This window comes from Pseudorca crassidens, chromosome 1, assembly GCF_039906515.1.
Source record: "Pseudorca crassidens isolate mPseCra1 chromosome 1, mPseCra1.hap1, whole genome shotgun sequence".
NCBI classification, from domain to species: domain Eukaryota; kingdom Metazoa; phylum Chordata; class Mammalia; order Artiodactyla; family Delphinidae; genus Pseudorca; species Pseudorca crassidens.
The window spans coordinates 37,096,300-37,116,084 of record NC_090296.1 but is presented as its reverse complement, the minus strand read 5'-3'; the positions used below and the strand labels follow the sequence as shown (position 1 = coordinate 37,116,084).

At 41.8% G+C, this 19,785-nt stretch overlaps 2 long non-coding RNA genes across 2 annotated transcripts in view; one reads left to right on the top strand and one right to left on the bottom strand.

Annotated features, from left to right (window-relative positions):
• The first annotated feature begins 51 nt into the window (after positions 1–51).
• On the top strand, positions 52–1,293 carry LOC137222293 (uncharacterized). The gene is made up of 2 exons (XR_010942401.1): positions 52–325; positions 479–1,293. It is a non-coding gene; the product is annotated as an uncharacterized lncRNA (long non-coding RNA).
• A 12,903-nt stretch (positions 1,294–14,196) lies between these two features.
• Positions 14,197–19,785, bottom strand: part of LOC137222209 (uncharacterized) — a 46,086-nt gene continuing 40,497 nt past the window's right edge. Inside the window, exon 4 of the long non-coding RNA XR_010942384.1 lies at positions 14,197–14,302. This is a non-coding gene — a long non-coding RNA (uncharacterized lncRNA). The remainder of the gene's footprint in view (positions 14,303–19,785) is intronic.

The window sequence follows — 19,785 nt, the reverse complement described above, 5'->3', positions numbered from 1 at the left end:
AGTCGTCGCCAGCCCGGCTTGTTGACGGAGCCCAGAGCGCCTGCGTGCCCCGTGGAGGGGGGCGGAGAGAGAAGCGGCGCGGTGCCTGCTGGGAGTCGTAGTCCGCAGACCGCGAGTTGTCAGGAGATTTTCCTCTCGAGGCAGCAGAGGTGGCTGCTGGGAAGACAGGACACGTGGAGGGAGCTGGGGCTCTTGGAGCCGGGCACAGGCTGAGCGCCGGGCGCCGGGCCCAGGGGACAGGGTGGAAGCTCTGGAGGAGTAGCCGCCTGCCTAAATAACGCTGCCTCTCCTTGGTGCGACTGGTTTTACTCTGTCTTCTAGATGTGTGAGTCGCTCTGCCTTGCGCCCTGGGGCGTAACGCCCCTGCTGGGGGGATGCTGCTGCGGCGAACTTGGGGGCGCGGCTCCGGATGCCCACGCGGACCTCTGGGATCTGGCTATGGGGAGGTGTCAATAGTAGGTGTTAAATGGTATTACAGGATAGGCAAGATGACCGGCCTCGCTGAGGGATCACTCCAGCCACGAGAATCGTGTCTTCCATTCATCCGGGAGTGACCATCTTGTTACTCACGTGAGGGTCGTCCATTCACAGACAACCGCCCCTCAACAATCGTTTACGTGGAAATAAAAGCTCCTTCTGAATTTGTTGTAGCCTAAGCAGTTTGAGGAGTGCCCCAGTTCAGAGCACCATAATTAAGAATTGTGAAAAGTATCAAAATGGAAAACTGGTGCAGCTCCCTATCCAGTTAAAATCTTATTTAAGTACTGTGGCACGAGGTGTGATCGTATCCATTTCACTAATATATATTGAACGTCCAACATGTGCCAGCACGGGAATGCCATAATATCTAAGACTGGAACGGACCCTGTCTTCATGAAGCTCACGGTTGTGGAAACAAAAGTGAGACTGCCCTGCTGCCATTTTAAGAGTGTACATCAAGTCCCACAGGAGGAAGAATACTACTAATAATAAGACACTTTCAACCCTAAGACAAAGTATCCGAACTACTTTTTTAAATCTGCTGTCTAGAATGAATGAAATCTTGAGTTTTTCCCATCAGTTACTGATTCCCTAATGAAAACTATTTTATCCCTGACTTTTGAATACAGAAATTTGGGAATATGTCATTTGTGACATATCTTCCCATGTGAGCATACTGTCTGCTGAAGAGATAAATGTAAACATTGGTAATCTTTACATTTTTCCTTTAAATATCTGTGGTATTTCTTATTCAGTGGTCCAGTCCTACTGAAGTCAGCACGTCTTTGCAAGTAAACTTATCTTTTCTAAATGCTTTTGTCTCAGTCTTCCTTTTACACTAAGTGGGGGAGAGAGACATAAGCAAATAATTATAGGAGCTGCTGGGCTAGAAGGGAGACAGGGAAGGTAGTTCTTGAGTGAGTTAATTAGCTGGTACCTAGGGCTAATTCATGATTACAGCAATTACTGAGTGGCAGTTATGTGCAAAGCACTAGAAGGCAACCCAGGCTACAAGTTAAAATCCCTCTGGGGGCTTTTACAAATTCTGATGCCCAGGCCACACCCCAAACCAGTTAAGTCAGAACCTCTGGGGGTGAGAACCAGGTAGCAGTATTTTTTTTTTTAAAGCTCTACAGGTGATTCCAATGTGCAACCAAGATGGAGGACCCCTGCTACAGAGGGTGCCAAGATAAATAAGATAGTCTTCCACTGAACTGTACACTTTACAAGAGTGAATTTTGTGGTTTGTCAATAATTTTAATGCAGCAGTTATATAGAAAATAGGAAACTCTTTGCTCATGTGGAGTATAAAAGCTGGAGTAAATTATGAACACAAATAATTGCAACGAAGACAGAGTGTTAAATTAGCTACACAGGCAGTGAATGACGTAAGAGCTCAGAGGAGGGAGAATTATTTCTAGGTCTGAGGTGAGGAGGGGAGGTGTTGGTGACCAGGTAAATCTTCTTAGACTGTCAGCTCCACGAGGGGAAGGACTGGATCTGCCGAGATTGGGTCAGATTTTGGTCACCATGAGTCCCCAGTTGTTGGACGGAAGACTGGGCAAGTAGGAGAGGTGAGGAGGAAAGGCTTTCCAGGTGGAGAGACAGGTGATTTTAACACATCTTTTCTTAGTAATTGATAAAATATGAAGACCTGTCAATCCAGTTAATGAGCACCCAATGGTAGAGTATGTTCTTTTCAAGCACTCATGGAACATTGACAAAAACTCACCATGCTTTGAGCCATAAAGCAAATATTAACAAATTCAAAGGACTGTGATCTTAGCATGTTCTTGGGCCTAATGCAATTAAAGTAGAAATAATAACTAAAAGATAACTAGAAAACCCTAATAAGTTTTAAGTGACCCAAGTGAAGGGACCTTCATGAGGAAGGCACATATGTAGGACAGAGCTAGACATATGAGTGAAGAAATTTCCTCTAGTTTTCCTTGTTAGTAATTTTCTGATGTGAATAATAATCTAAGACCCTAAGAATTCATTTTTATATCTGTACACTTGAGTGTCTTTGGTAAAGCACTTATCAAGACCGGGGCTTGGCACTGGGCAGCCCAATCTAACCCCTTGCTTCAAGTTTGGTTCAGTGGTATCCACATCACCAGGGAGCTTGCTAGAAATACAGAGCCCACCCCAGACCTACTGAATCAGATCTGCACTGTAACAATATGCTCAGGTGATTCATACACACATTAGAGTTTGAAAAAGCTCTGATGAGGGAGGAGGGGGACAGCAAATTGGGGGGCAGACTACCTCCATTTTCTCCTCAGCTCTTTTACAATTTGGCTTCCACTCTACCACTTGACTAAAATCACTGTTTTTTTTGGCCATGCCAAGTGGCTTGTAGGATCTCAGGTCCCCAACCAGGGATCGAATACAGGCCCCTGGCAGTGAAAGCGCCAAGTCCTAACCACTGGGCCGCCAGGGAATTCCCAACTAAAATCACTCTTATCCAGGCTACCAGCTACCTTTTTACTGCTAAATCCAAAGCCCTTAGCTCCCTTGACCTGACAGTGGCCTTCTTCACCGTGGACCACGCCTCTTTCTCAAAGGCCAAGAACTCTCCTTTCTCTTACTTCCTTAACTGTTCCTTCTCTGTCTCCTCTGGTTCTTCTTGAACTGTCAGTATTTGAGTTCCAGTGGCTCTGTGGTGGCCCTCACCTTTTCCCCTCCCACCCTCTGCCTGATGGGATCCTCTGCCTCATGAGGCTTTCATGACCATCTCTCTCTGATGGCGACCTCAAGACTTGAACTCTAGATGACTATATTCAGTTTGTTTCCTGACAGGTCTACTTGGATTTGTCCACTGGCAACTCAAAACTTGAGGCTTCTGGATGAGAAAATGTAGGTTTGATTCAGCATTTGGAGTATGATTCATTCATATGAAGTCTAACGTATCTGTATGAGTATATATGTATAGAGAAATGTGTAGAAAAATATTCAGCAAAAATGTTAACAGCATTTGTCTCTGGGAGGTGAAGTTTCCAAAGATTTTTCTTTTTCTTTCCTTTTTAAGTGAGCAGCATCATTCTCACCAAAACAGTAGGGCTATTAAAAGACAACCACAGGGCTTCGCTGGTGGTGCAGTGGTTGGGAGTCCGCCTGCCAATGCAGGGGACACGAGTTCGAGCCCTGGTCCGGAAAGATCCCACATACCGCGGAGCAACTAAGCCCGTGCACCACGTCTACTGAGCCTGCGCTCTAGAGCCTGTGAGCCACAACTGCTGAGCCCGCGTGCCACAACTACTGAAGTCCGCGCACCTAGAGCCCGTGCTCCACAACAAGAGAAGCCACCGCAATGAGAAGCCCACGCACCGCAATGAAGAGTAGCCCCTGCTCGCCACAACTAGAGAAAGCCGGTGCGCAGCAACGAAGACCCAACGCAGCCAAAAATAAATAAATAAATTTATTAAAAAAAAAAAAGACAACCACTATCTCAGTAAGACCATTATCTTTCTTAAGCAGCAAACTTCTCCAGGCATAATCCTGAGGAAGATGTCCCATCCTTTCCCCATGTCACTTATACTTGCTTTCTCTTTTTCTGAGGGGCGCAGGGGGGATGTAACCACAAAGATACCAGCAGGAACCATCTGGTGTACTCAAATTAGGATCATTTGAGGAGTTTTAAATAACAAAGTTATTTATAAATATGTGGGCAGGGTATAAAGAAACTACAAGGGATTGCACACTACCATTGGGACTCTGTGCCCGCTCCTCGGCCTGTAGGGGAGAGGGAATGAGTGGTTATTAGAGCTGGGAGGGGGGCTGTATGGAGAGGGCCCTCTGACAGGAGCTCAGACCCAGGGCCCAGGACAATTCGACCTGGAGGGCCAAAAGGAAGATCTCTAGCACAGCAAAGGACCCTTTCCTCCTTTTATCACATTTTCAGAGAGGGCTGGGAACTTCCAATCCTTCTTCTTTTCTCTACCCTGCAGCCAGATTGATCTAGCAGGAATAATATATCTTCACTCTCTTGATTAAACCTTACTATCCCTCTCAGTGCCCTCAGGATAAAGCCTAGACTCCATAGTTTGGCACATAAGGCCCTTCATGATCTGGCTCCTTTGCTAGCTTCATCTTTCAGCTGCTGATCTCTCACCCTCTATACTCCAGCCATACGGAAATTCTTGCCTTTCCCCCAAAGGACCATGTTTTCTTTTGCCTCCAGGAATTTCCACATTCTGGCACCTCCCCCAAACTACTCTCTCTTACTTCCCTTTTATTTTCAGCCTTTGGGGCTTAACCATCACCTCCTCTGGGAAGTCCTCCTGGATTCTCCAAAGCTGGGTTAGTGGGAATGGGGTGAGCCATGGGCAATCAGTTTCTCTTCTTGTTCTCCAGGCTGATGAGTCACTCCTCCTCCATGGGGTAATAAAGGAGGGAGCACAGAACCGGAGTATTCCTACTATATTTTTTTCTCTCTGAAGAGTAGACTGTTCAGTGCCTTGAACTTTCAGCCTGCAGAACTGTAAGCAATAGATTTCTGTGGTTATAAATCATCCAGTCTTGTGGTATTTTGTTATAGCAGCACAAATCAACTAAGACGATCACCATCTGTTTTTATTTGGTGTTTATTTGCTTATTTATGGACAATCACCCCACTGGACTGTAAGCTCTGTGAGGTCAGGAACCATGCCCATTTTGCTCCTAATCATATCCCTGGCACGCAGCACGGTAGCTAGCACGTGGTGGGTACACAATAAACAGTGTGGGACTGAACCTTGCAATTGTTTATTTCCATGCCATCATACTTTATAGACTGCATAGATAAATGTTAATTCATTCTTAGAAGTACCTGGAGAAAAAACATGAAGATGGTTTTACCTTTGCCAGAGAGCTGAGTAGCACTTCCCTACCTGACCTGAACACCCAGGGTCGATAGAAAACGATGAGGCTATTTGTTTAGGTTTTGCTCCACACATTGTGCTTGGCAGGGCAGTCCCTGCTTATAATGCCTGGCTCTGAATTCCTCTCAAAATGTGTTTCAACAATTCTGAGGACTTAGGGGTCAGCGTGGAGAGGAGGAGATTATGTCAAGGGCCAATCTGTGTTTAGCCATGCCTTACTTGTAGTCCTTGAACTAATTTGACTCCTTTGTCAGAAAACGAAAGGCATCTGTTCACAGCTTTCTTAAGAAAGGGCCAGCAGAGGATGTTTTGTTTGATAGGGTTAGTTTCCTTATAGACTTTGGAAGTTTGTTGATGGAATTTGTTCCACTGATCACTTTGGCTACTGTTAGTGATATACAATAGTTTATATTAGGTAGGAGAAATTTTAATATAATGGAATAATGTTTCTCTATGTTTGATCATATGATCAAAGCTCAATTTAAAAAGGGTAAACAAGCAAAAATCACAGATCTTCAGTGGAGATGTTTGAGGTTGAATGGGACAATAGCTTTTATTTAAAATAATAATTCAATCAGAGTCTTCATTGTGAGGCTCTCCAAAAGCAAAATGCATTCCTCAAGGCACTTTGGAAGTCACTGCTAAGTGTGACAGATTCTGCGGCTTTGATCTGTCTTCTTGCTTACCATGCCAAGAGTATTTTGCCTACCAACCCCAAGTTCCATATGTATGCCCCAGGGCACGTGGTTTCTTCAAAGAAGTGTCCTTTGTCTCCTCCCTGTGACAAAACTGGGGACCTTGGAAGGAATACGGCTCTCTGAAGCTTTGTGGAATTCAGATACCCACCACTAAACATTTAATTAACAACTTAATTGATTAATTCTTGGTGTTATTTAAACATATGGCTCAAAACATTAGACATTTATGGGAAAGGAAAGATGGGAGAGAGAAATGACTGCAGGGGCTATAATCTTGGAGCACCTCACAATCAGAGTGGATGTAGCTCTAAGTAAGGGGGCTTGTCCTGATTCTACTGGAGCTCCACATCCCTCTACAAGCCTCACCTTCCCAGAGCAAACAGGAGAGAACCCGCCCTAGGTGATGGAGCTATGCAGATAAAATATTATGCATGTGCCAGTATTTCCTTTTTTTTTTAAGAATTGAGGTATAACTTACATAAAGTAAAATTCACCCTTTTAAGCATGCATTTCTGACAGTCATGCAACCTAGTACCACAATCAAGCTGTAGAACAGTTCTACCACCCTCTAAAATTCTCCTGTGCTGCTTTCTATCTAGTCAACCTCTCCCACCGCCCCCAGTCCCTGAAAACCGTGGCTGACCTATTTTCTATAGCCATAATTTTACCTGTCCTAGAATATCACAGAAACGGCATCATACAGTATATAGCCTTTTGGGTCTAGCTTCTTTCACTTTGCATTTGGGATTCATCCAAGTTGTTGCATATGTCACCAGTCCATTCTTGTTATTGCCAGGTAGTATTCCATTGATGGATATACTAGTTTGTTTATCCATTCACCAGCTGAAGGACATGTGGGTTGTTTCCAATTTTTGACAATTATGAGTAGAGCTGCTATAAACATTTGCATACAGGTTTTTGTGTGAAGATAAGTTTTCATTTCTCTTGGATAAGTACCTAAGAGTGGGATTGCTGGGTCGTATGGTAAGTTAATGTTTAACTTTATAAGAGACTGCCAGGCTGTTTTTCAAAGTGGTGGGTACTATTTTGCATCCCCACCAGCAGTATATGAGTATGTATGACAATATTTTGAAAAATAAAAATTTCTACGCATCACATAAATGCAGGTAGAGAGTAACTTTCCCAGGATTGTGAAGGGCAGCTCAGAGACAGCTCTAAATTTGTGGGCTAAACTAGCGAACAGAGGCCACAGGAATCAGCTGAGAATGTTTACTGAGTATTTGGAGCAATGCTGCAAAGGAGAGTGTTTATTTAGAATCACAGTTAATACTGGCAGACATTTGTTGAGAAATGTCTTTCCGTGCCCTGGGCATTGGGCTTCCTGCTTTACATGCCTCTTCACAAAGACTGTTGTTATTTTCCCACCTTACAGGTGAGGGCACGCGGCCCAGAGAGGGTAATGACATACCAATTGCAACCCAGCTCATAATAGACCTGACAGGAAATAAAATCCAAGTGTGCTGGATTCCAGACACTGTACCCTTATAACTGCTCCCCTATGCTAGCCTCTTAGCTACTAACAATTACTACTAGTTATTAATGCTCCTCAGATTGTACCTTCTGCTTTTCTTTGCACACAGAAACCAGGCCAGAACATGGGCAGATATAAAGTTTTCTGCCAGGTAGCCCTGAACTTTTCTGCTGCTGCTCCTTCAGCCCAAACCTACAGGTCTTCCCTGCCAGGCTCAGCTCTCAACTCTCAGCCTTACTGGCTTCCTCTGAATCATGCTGTAAGTCGCACATCATGTCTTTGGCGATTTGGAGAATATTCTAGGAAGAAAGCCTCTTGCCATTGAATGTGGGGAAGTCCAATGGAATGACGTTTCTCTTTCAGTTTGAGAAGGTCAGGCTGAGAGTCTGCTGCCAAGCAAAGATCAGGTTCTTCCTGTCTAGCTCTTGCTTTGATGTGAGTCATTCCCACCAACACACGGAAGCACAAGGAGGCAGAGTTTTTAGGGGAATCTTCTTGTGCTCCAAATGTTGGGTGCCTCAGAGTACCTTAGAATCTTAAATCCTCAGATCCCATACAGCCGTGATTCAGAGCTGACAGGGACCCCGTCACATTCGGACCCCCTTGGACCCATGAATTAAATTGCTACCAGAATTCTGACTCTACCACTTACTGGCTGTGTGACCTTGGGCAACGTGATTAACCTCTCTGTGCCTAAGTTTCTCTGCCAGAAAATAGGGAAGTGATACTTACACACAGGGTGTTTTAAGGACTGAGTGAACAATGATTCGAATACAGTGCCAGGCAAATTGCAAGTGCTTAATAAATGATAGCTTAATATTAATACAACCCAGAGACTCTGAGTGACACTTCTAATACCAAGGTATCTCAGAGCACAGTTAGAGTTAGGCAGCCTGGTGTCGCAAGCAGGATGCTTGACTGGGACACAGGAGAAATTTGAGGTTAGGAACAGATTGGCAAATTAATTAGTTTTGTGACCTTGAACAGTCATTTAACCTCCCCTCTCACTTTTCTTCAGTAATTACCTCTGAGAACCATACCTTATGGTAATCACTCTGACCTTTTAAAGTAAAAAAAAATAAAAAGAACCGTCTGACCAGTCCTCTCTTTCAGATTGTCACATCCTCGTTTATTCTACTCAGTAACAGTTTCAGAAGGAAGGATCCTGGTGTCTAGAAAAACTTTGTCTGTTTTCCCAGAAAGAGACATTTCTTAATAATGATAATAATAATAATGGTAGCACAGTACTGTGCATTTTTGCTGTGCCAGGTGTTGTGCTAAGTCCTGCATCATCACAGCCCATTGAAGATGAAGAAATTGAAGTTGAGCAAGGTCAAGTGACTTGCCCAACATCACTTAGCTGGTAGATGGCCGAATCAGGATCTGAACGCAAGCCTCTCTGATGCCGAAATGCGTGATTTTAACCACAACACTGCTGCCTTGGCTGGGAACATAATAGAGAACTTTAGAATGGGAGGGAACTTTGGAAATGACCTAGCCATATGATCCCAAACCACTCCTTTTAATCGAGCTCAGCGTAGTTGTTGCCACCTCTACCAAGTTACATAAGCTTCCTGCCCGCTCCAATTGGTAGCGTAGTGAGTTGGAGAACCCCGGCTTGCAGATTCCTTATGTGGGGACCCTTCTGTGATCAGCACAGTCTGAAGTTGCCACACACTTGACTGAGACGGGAGGTCAAGGGTGTCAGGGCAATGAAAGGCAGCAGACGGAGATGCTCAGGCTGTGACGTAGACAGTTATGTGTCTAGAGCACTTGGGTGCTCTCTTTTAGGGCAAATAGGGAAAACGCTGCTGAAGCTGTCCTTTACCTTTCCAAAATCTAACCGTCTCTTCCAACTGCCAACACCGAAACCCAAGCCTCTGGCATTTCCCTCTGGGTTTGAGGGATGGCAGCTCCTGGCACAGCCTTTCTGCAGGCTGAAGTCAGCACAGCCACCTTGCCCCCTTCCTTCCCATCAGTGCCAGTGGCTTGTTTGACCTTGAACAAGTCTCTCAAGGATCAGTTGACTTGTTTAAGCTGTAAGCATGTTGATTCAAATAAATAAATAATTAGGAACGACGATGTTCTGTGTTCATAGGAAAACTTTCTTGCGGGGCCACACTCCCCCCTCCCCCCACCCCTGCAGCGCAATTACAGGCCAAGTGCTGTGGCCATTCAAGAAGTACGAGAGGAAATTTGCTTTGAAATAGGAGGAGAAACTGACCTGGCTGGTTTGGTAATAGGTCCAAGGAACACAGTGTCCTCTGGAGGCTGACAGCTGCTGGTATAAGTTTGTTCCTCTTGATGGTCAGGACGACCCTCTCTGGCCAGTTGACTAATGGCAAGAGGAAATGGTCCACAAACGTTATGGAAAGCCTACTGCATCCTGGACAGCGAGGTATGCTGAGGTGGGAGATGAGAGAGATTTTTACGTACTGATAAACAACAATGAAAAGTGACATGCATGAAGCAGGTTCCAAAACAAGGCATAACATGGTATCACATTTCCGTATTTTTAAAAATGTAAGTGAGTATGCATAAAAGTATTTGAAAGAATATACACAAACTCTTAATAGAAGCACGATGGAAGAAGGCAGAGAGGGGATTTTCATTTTTTATTATGTATTCTTTGATATTATTTGAATCTTTCTAAAGAGAATGCATTGTTTCCCTCCTCCAATATTCTTTGGTATTTATTACAATATCATTGTTTAAAGTCAGGTTTATTGAAGTGAAATTTACATATCATTATATAGTAATTATACATATACGATAGTAAGATCACTCTTTTTAAAAGTGTATGGTTAGATGAGTTTTGAAAAATGTACACAGTCATGTAAGCATCACCACAATCAAAATATAGACCATTTCCACCACCCCCAGAGAGTCTCTTCTGTCCTTTGGCAGCCAATCTCCTGCCCTTACTCCCAGACCAAGTGACCACTGCTCTGATTTCTATCGGTACCGTTTAGCCTTTTCTAGAATCTGAATAAATAGAATCATACAGTAAACACCTAGTTTTTTATGCCTGGCTTCTTTCATACAGCATAATGCTTTTGAGATTCATCCATGTTGTTGCTTGTAGTAGTTTATTCCATCTCATTGCTGAGTAGTATTCCACTGTACTATAGTTTGCCCATTTGCCAATGTGGCTTGTTTACTGCTTTTGGCAATTATAAATAAAGCTGCTATATACATTTTTGTATAGTCATCGTGTAGACATAAGTTTTCTTTTGGGTAAATACCTAGGAGTGAGATTGTTGGGTCGTAAGTTAAGTATGTGATTAATTTTTTTTTTTTTTTTTTTTTTGCGGTACGCGGGCCTCTCACTGTTGTGGCCTCTCCCGTTGCGGAGCACAGGCTCTGGATGCGCAGGCCCAGCGGCCACGGCTCACGGGCCCAGCCGCTCCTCGGCATGTGGGATCTTCCCGGACCGGGGCACGAACCCGTGTCCCCTGCATCGACAGGTGGACTCTCAACCACTGCGCCACCAGGGAAGCCCATGTGATTGATTTTTATAAGAAACTGCCAGACTGTTTTCCAAAGTGGCTGTACCATTTTGCATTCCCGCCATGCATATCCCAGCTGCTCCACATCTTCTTCAGCCTTTTAGATATGGGCAGCTTTGGATCTGAGTCATTCTAATAGGTGGGTAGTGTTATCTCATTATGGTTTTAATTTGCATTTCTCTAATGACTAATAATACTGAACTAATAATATTTCATGCACTTATTGGCCATCCGTATATTATTTTTGGTGATGTGTTTTTTGTCCACTTAAAAATTTGAGTTTTCTTTCTAATATTGAACTGTAAGAGTTCTTAACATATTCTGGATATAAATTCTTTATCAGAGGTGTGCTTTTGCAAACATTTTCTCGCAGTCTGTGACTCATCTTTTCATTTTCTGAACAGTGTCTTTTGAACAGTAAAACATTTTCATTTTGATGAAATGTAACTTATTTTTTTAATGTAGTTTTTCCTTTTTGTGTCATATTTAGGAAACCTTTGCCTAAGCCAAGGTAACAAAGATTTTTTCCACATCTTCTTTTAGAACTTTATAGTTCTAGCTCTTACATTTAGGTCTATGATTCATTTCGAGTTAGTTTTTTAACAGCTTGAGATAAAATGCACATGCTACACATTCAATCTATTTAAAGTGTACAAGTCAGTGGTTTTTAGTATATTTAAAATTGTGCAATCATCACCACAATCTAATTTTAAACATTTTAATCAAACTGAAAAGAAACCTCATACCTACCAGTAGTGACTTCATATTTACCCTCCCATCCCTTCAGCTCTAGGCAACCACTAATCTACTTTCTGTCTCTACAGATTTGCCTACTGAGTTAATTTTTATATATGATAAGTGTAAGGTTCATTTTTCATTTAAAGTTCATTTTTTGTACATGTATGTCCAACTGTTACAGCATCACTATTTGTTGACAAGACTATCTTTTCTCCACTGAACTACTCTGTCAGCTTTGTCCATAATCAATTGACTTACATGTGTGAGTCTATTTCTGAACTCTTTATTCTTTTCCATTGATCTACATGCTATCCAGATGTCAAAATCACCCTGTCTTGATTACACAATAGATCCATAAAAAAATTGAAATATGGTAACGTGAGTCCTCCAACTTTGTTCTTCTTTTTCAAAATACTTTTGACTATCTTGTGTCCTTTGCATTTCTATAAGTCTCAGAATCAGCTTGTCAGCTTCTAAAAAAAAAACCCTGCTGGAATTTTAATAAGGATTGCTTGAACCTTCAGGTTAATTTAAGGAGAACTGACATTTTAACATTTGAGTCTTCTGATTCACGAACATGGCATATCTCTCCATTAATTTATGTCTTCTTTAATTTTTCTCAGCAATATTTTACAGTTTTTAGCATTAAATCTTGCATATGTTTTATTAGATTTATTCCTAAGAATTTCATGTTTTTTATGCTAATGTGAATGTTATTTTTAAAATTTCAATTTGTAATTGTTTACTGTTAGTATGTTGAGATATGAATTTTGTGTAGGGACCTTGTATTCTGTGACTTTACTAAACTCACTCATTAGTTCTCTTTGCTGTTTTATGGATTCTTTGGGATTTTCTACATAGATGATAGTATTTTTATTTTTTCCCAAACGTATGCCTTTTATTTCTTGCCTTATTGAACCGGCAATGAGCACCAGTTCAGTGTTGTATAGAAGGAGTGAGAAGAAACATCTTGCCATGTTCCCAATTACAGGGGGAAGATATTCAGTTTTTCACCATTAAGTATAATGTTCTTTATCAGTTTGAAAGTTCTCTTCTGTTCCTAGTTACCTGAGTGTTTTTGTCATGAAAAGATGTTGGATTTTGGCAAATGTTTTTTGCCTTTTTTTTTTTTGCATCTATTGAGATGATCACATAGTTTTTCTTTTTAGTTTGCTGATAAGGGGAATTACAATGTTGATTTCTTTAAAAGTTGAACCAACTTTGCACTCCAGGGATCAACTCTACTTGGTCATGATGTATTATGCTTTTTATATATTGCTGGATTTGATTTGCTAATATTTTGTTAAGAATTGTCACATTTAGCTTCATAAGGATATTGGTCCAATATTGGTTCTATTTTCTTGGTGAGTTTGTGTAAAATTGGTACTATTTCTTATTTTCTTCCTTATTTTTTAGTTTGAATACTTCTATATTATTTAAATTTCTTCTAAAGAGAATATAATACATTTGACCATTGAACACGTGGGTGTGAACTGCCTTGGTCCATTTACATGCAAATATTTTTCAATAGTAAATACTACAGTATTACATAGTCCGTGGCTGGTTGACGCCACAGAAGTGGAGGAACTATGGCTACAGAGGGCCAGCTATAAGTTATACATGGATTCACATCCGAGTTGTTCAAGCATCAACTGTACTTAAAAAAATTTCTATATTGAAATAATTTTATACTTATAGAAGATAGTACAAGAATAATACAGAAGGTTCCCACATACCTTTCACCCAGATTCCCCAATGTTAATATTTTACATAGTCACAGTACAATGATCAAAATTAGGATATTAACATGGATATAAAGTTACTAATGAATCTATAGATCTTATTCAAATTTCATTGCTTGCCAAATAATGGCCTTTATCTGGTCCAGGATTCCACACTGCATTTTGTTGTCATGTCCCCTCAATCTCTATTCTAAAAAAATTTTCCTCAGTCTTTATCTTCAATGATATTTGCATTAATTTTTTAATTGAAAAATAATCAGGGACATGTTTTCTTTATCTCCCTCCTTCCTTCTGAATAATTTTCGCCTATTAGGTTGGGCCAAAACAAAGTATGGACGAATGGAGAGTGGGTAGTGGTAGTTTCAGTGGCCTGTCACAGGTATAGGGACCCAAATGGAGTGAGGCATCATCTATGAATAGGGGGTAGTGATTGCCCAACAGGGTTGTCAGGATCTGAGTTGAGCGAGAAGGGCCTCTATGCCAGCGTATGGGAGAAAGGGGGCCAGGTGAGGTGATGAGGGCATCTGTGAAGGGTTGTGATGGCAACAGAAGATTGGTTATATACAGGGGTCTTGATCAAATAAATGTATCAAGAATAATGAAGGACGGGCTTCCCTGGTGGCGCAGTGGTTGAGAGTCCGCCTGCCGATGCAAGGGACACGGGTTCGTGCCCCGGTCCGGGAAGATCCTACGTGCCGCGGAGCGGATAGGCACGTGAGCCATGGCCGCTGAGCCTGCGCTCCACAACGGGAGAGGCCCACAACAGTGAGAGGCTCACATACTGCAAAAAAAAAAAAAAAAGAATAATGAAGGACAGGTGTCGCCATATCAGACAGAGAAGTTATGATATATCTATATCTATATAGATATATAGATATAGAAATATAGGTCTCCTTGGCTCTATACTCTGAGAAATTCAGGAAGGAACAACGCTGTAACAGCAATGAACATACCAGTACCCAGGTCTTGTCTTCTAAATAACATTCTCCACTAAAAGGACTCTTTAAAGAAATGGCTAATTTCAGGGCTGGGGCAAGGAAAGTACAAGAGGAGCCTAGAATCCTTTTTGTGTCAGAAATTAAGGAAGATCTAGAAGAAGAATGGAGCTATGTCAAAAGCACAGAGAAGCCAGTTTGAGGGACCCCAACTTCCCAAATCTGGGATAATTTGAGTGTCAAGGTAAATAACAATAGTTACAGATTATAACCCACTTAATAAAATGAGAATCGATGAGTCTATACTGAAATAAATGAATAATAAATGGAGAGAGGAGAAAGCTTTTTTATTTTTAACCATGAAATGCTAACTAATGAATATGAAATAAAGATAGAATTAGAAAGTCACTTTGGCAACCAAAATAATAAAAATTCAGCCAAAAAGCATGAAGCGGGGACTTCCCTGGTGGTCCAGTGGTTAGAACTCCTCATTTCCAATGCAGGCGGCAGGGGTTCAATCCCTGGTAGGGGAACTAGGATCCCACATGCTGCGCGGCGTGGCCAAAACATTAAAAAAAAAAAAAGCATGAAGGGATGTTTAAGTAATGGGTGAAAGTCGAATGAGGAATGGATATTTACATAACTTCAAAGTACCTCCCAACAAATATTTGATGATTACAAAAAAAAAGTGTAACTATGGTGGGAAAGATGGGCAGATACTACCTGATCAAGTGATCAAGGTTAACATCACAAGCAATGGGACAAATCAACATCGAGCACCTCTTGATAGAATGTGATGAGAAGCACACAGCATCTTTTCTGTGATATTCCTGACAAAAGTTCATAAACTAAATTTAATCATGAGGAAACAACAGACAAACCCCATAAAAGGAACGTCTTGAAAACAACTGCCCTATAATCTTGAAATGTTTCAAGGCCGCTGAAGACCAGGAATGATTGGGGAACTATTTCAGACTGAAGCGAGTTGAAGACACATGACAATAAAATGCTATGCATGATCCTGGATTGAATCCTTTTGCTACAAAGGGTGATATTGGAACTATTAGTGAAATTTGAATGGAACATGAGGATTCAATAACAGTAATGTGTTGATGTTGGTTCCTGATTTTGATGGTGAGATTACTGTAAAGAGAAATAATCAGAGAATTATTTATCTATCTACCCAAGATAGAATAATCTATCTACCCAAGACCTGCTACTTCTCTGGTATTCTCTATCTTAATTGGTGTTACCACCATCTATCCAGAATTACAAGCTTGTAATAAGGGAGTCATCCTTGGCATCTTTCTTATAACCTAAAAGTCCATTTGGAACAACCTAAGTATCTACTGATAGACTAATAATATTTTGAAACATCTATGCCTTGGAATATTATATTGTTATTCAGAGGAATGAAGTACATCTGTGCAACATAAAAATAAAAGGAGAAAGTTGTGAAATAGAATAGATCCCCAATCTTGTCAATTTTTATACCTGCAAAGACCAAGTGTGGTGAAGGATATATTCCAAAATGTTAAAAATATTATCTCTTTGGGATGAAATTATGAATTTTCTTCTTTACTGTTTGGATTTTTTTAGGGTGATGCATTTAAAAAAACACAATAGGGACTTCCCTGGTGGCGAAGTGGTTAAGGATCCGCCTGCAAATGCAGGGGACATGGGTTCGAGCCCTGGTCCGGGCCACAGCTACTGAAGTCCGCATGCCTAGAGCCTGTGCTCCACAACAAGAGAAGCCTCCACAATGAGAAGCCCGCGCACCACAACGAAGAGTAGCCCCTGCTTGCCGCAACTAGAGAAAGCCTGCGTGCAGCAACGAAGACCCAATGTAGCCAAAAATAAAAATAAATTAAATTAAAAAAATTAAGAAAAATTTACAAACACAATAAAGATATTTTACTTTTGAAGAATCATTTAATATAAGTGATATGGTAGAGATTTAAAAAGGAGATAGAAGCTATTCACCTTCAAGGAACTTCAAATCTAATAGAACAATGTAAAAATTATGTATATGGTACAGAATACTTATAATAACAAGAGGAAACACAAATTTACAGGCAAACTGCAGCTATAAAAAAGAAGAGGACATAAGAAAGAAGAAAGACTGGACTTCCTTGGTAGTCCAGTGGTTAAGAATCCGCCTTCCAATGCAGGGGACACAGGTTCCATCCCTGGTTGGGGAACTAAGATCCCACATACTGCAGGGCAACTAAGCCCACGCACCACAACAAGAGGGAAGCCTGCGCACCACAACCAAAGAAGCCCATGCGCCGCAACGAAGACCCAGCACAGCCAAACTAAACTAAACTAAACTAAACTAAACTAAAATGAAATAAAATTTTGAAAAAAAGGTAAGAAGGAAGACTGATACTGGCAGACTTGGACAGACTGAACAAATGGGGCACAACTGGGAAGGTCTTGGCTATGTGATGATTTTGAAGAAAAGAGGCTCATGGGAGGCAGAGGGAAGGCTGTTTCTGAGAGTGGGGAAGTCGGCACCTGGTTCAGAGATTTGAGCCAGGGTGAGGGGCTAGAGGGAGAGGCTTAGCTGGCATGAGAGGCAGTTTTCTTCCTGAGTTTTTGTCTTTCCTTTAACTTCTCTCATTTTTGATTCCTCCTTCCCTACTGTTCAGGGCCCTAGGGGTAAAACGTACCACCTATTCACTCCAAGGAAAGCATGGACAATACTCCCTTAATAGAGTTGAAAGAGTTAATGGGAACAAAAGTTATTTTATGAAAAACCAAGGGAATATATAAAGAAAATAATGTCTGATAGTACAACGTAAAAACAATTAAGCCACCTATGTCTGGTTTTTTATTCTAAAAAACTCTGTGAAAATATCTAAGACCTGTACCTAGCCCTAAGTTTCTCTGCTCTTGAAATAATTTCACGCTAACTCTTCAAGGCCTAGCATAACTTTGCAGGCACCTGGTCTGTTTTCCTATCCTCCCAGTTCCTCCGCCTGCCTCTTAGTCACGTGTCCTCTGGGTGCCATCTTGTTTCCTAGTGCAGGGAAGCTGGTCCAACACATACATCTTGCTCCACGCAGGGACAAACACCAGCTCCGTTAAAATTCAACCTGCTGGAATCTCCAGAAGCCTCTCATGTTCTCCTAGTACAAGTTAGTATCCGGGCACACCTAGGTCACAGCTGAGCTTTCAGGCAATACGGATGGACATCTTTAAGCCCTTCCTACTGAAGTCTTTGGCTCTACCTACTTTAGAAACATTGATGATTCACTCAAATGAGTCCCTACACACAAGGAAGGGTCTTGTAAAATCTGCCTATTATAGTTTCACAACCTGATAATAACCACATAGTAAACATACCATTCATATAGTGTGAATTAGTACATTTACAGCACGAGGAATGTCATTCTCATTTACTAAGACAGGTGGTAAAATCTTGCCTGGAGGGCACATGTTGGGGAGGCTTGGGAGTAGCTTTGCAAGCAGGTAGAAGCCGGAGATCCTCTTTCCAGCTATTCTCTCAACTAGGTGGTTTACAGATTAACAAAACAATTAAGTGAATTCCACCTCAATAAATTATTTTAAAAAATTGTGTCTGTATCCAACTCAACATAGGGATAGCTATAAAACCCACCTCAAAATATAAGTAGATTAAATTCCTTTGGTTAAAGTAATTCTGTTTATAATAGTTTCAGGGGAAAGTTCATTTTGTACTGGGCTTATTGGAGAGTGGTTTTTGTAAAGATTTTTCTAAGACAAGGGTCTACAACTGGTGTAACCTCAGCTCATGATAAGTTTTTGAGCTTCTGTTATGCAAGACCCTTGGGAAATACCTTATGGGGCCTGAGACCTTCTAACACCACCAAGAAATGATTTTATGTCTTTGTGGGAGGCATATGAGATGAATAGACTTTATTTACTTCACAAACTCTTTTACTTACTAAGTGCTTAGTATTGCATGAGTAGTAACTCGTGTTAGCCTTCTAACAGCCCTCTGAGGCAAGACTATCATTAGTCCAGTAAAAACGAGGCCCAGAGCGGTTGAGTGATATACCTCAGATCTCACTGCTATTAAGTGGCAGAGTCAGGATTTGAACCCATCAGTACCGTCAGGCTTCAGAGTCGATGTTCTTTACACATCGTGTTGTGGCGCTTATCTACTGGGATTAAGCAGTGGAACTCCAAGATCTGAACACCCTTTCCAGAAGATAGGCTGACAGTTGCAATAAAGGAAGACAACAAAAAACGTATACACATTTCCTGTTAAAATAGGTCTTTGTGGGCTTCCCTGGTGGCGCAGTGGTTGGGAGTCCGCCTGCCGATGCAGGGGACACGGGTGCGTGCTCCGGTCTGGGAAGATCCCATGTGCCGCGGAGCGGCTGGGCCCGTGAGCCATGGCCGCTGAGCCTGCGCGTCCGGAGCCTGTGCTCCGCAGTGGGAGAGGCCACAACAGTGAGAATAGGAATGCACATCCTCTCAGGTCCCGATGTGTTCCCCCGTGACAGGATAGTGCCATGGGAGGACTATTTCTGCTCTGAGGAAAGTGGTAAACAAGAGGCAGACCGTCTTCCCTCATCGACAGATGCCCCACTACGGGTATGGGCTGCCCCCTCTGTCCTCTACCCCAAGTCCCAGTGAGCTGCCCAGTTTGGGGGCCAGGGGTCATTCAGATAATGGAAGAATCCTACCCTCAGGCAGAGGATAGGGAACACTGTGGATATTGCTTGGGGCTGCATTTAATAGGAAATGAAGGGAAAGTAAAATTATTTTGGTCAGTCTTAGTCTTTAAGGCTCTATAATTACCTTATTGCTATAAATGGAAATGGAAGTACCATCTGGACCAGATGGAAAAGTAGTGTCTAATTTTGCCAGTCCTTAAGAAAGCCACGCTGAACGTATCAGCTGACACTTAGAAAAGTCTTTATTATGACGTGGTATACTCATGCGCACAGTCTGTCCGAACACACTTCAGATACTATTCAGAACGTTTAGAGTCATCATTTTTGCCCTCCCATTACATCTTACTATGGAAATAACATGTATGTATTAAATATGATTATTGATAATGCCTTTGTCATAAAGGTTTTTCTATGGCTCCACAATTATCTTCACCTGTTCTCCTCGCTACTGAGCAGAGGAGTTTTTAGAGCAGGTGAGTTGAGTTTTATTTGAGAGATTGAAGTAGAGCTTTAAAGGCATTTGATGAAGACACAGGTATCAAAAGAAGAAAAGAATGAGCTCTGAAAAGTCTGACTACTGCACTAAAATAGGATCAAGTGCATGGTTAGGGATACCCAGTTCCTTTAATTTCCACTTATGTGGTCGACCACACAAACTGTCC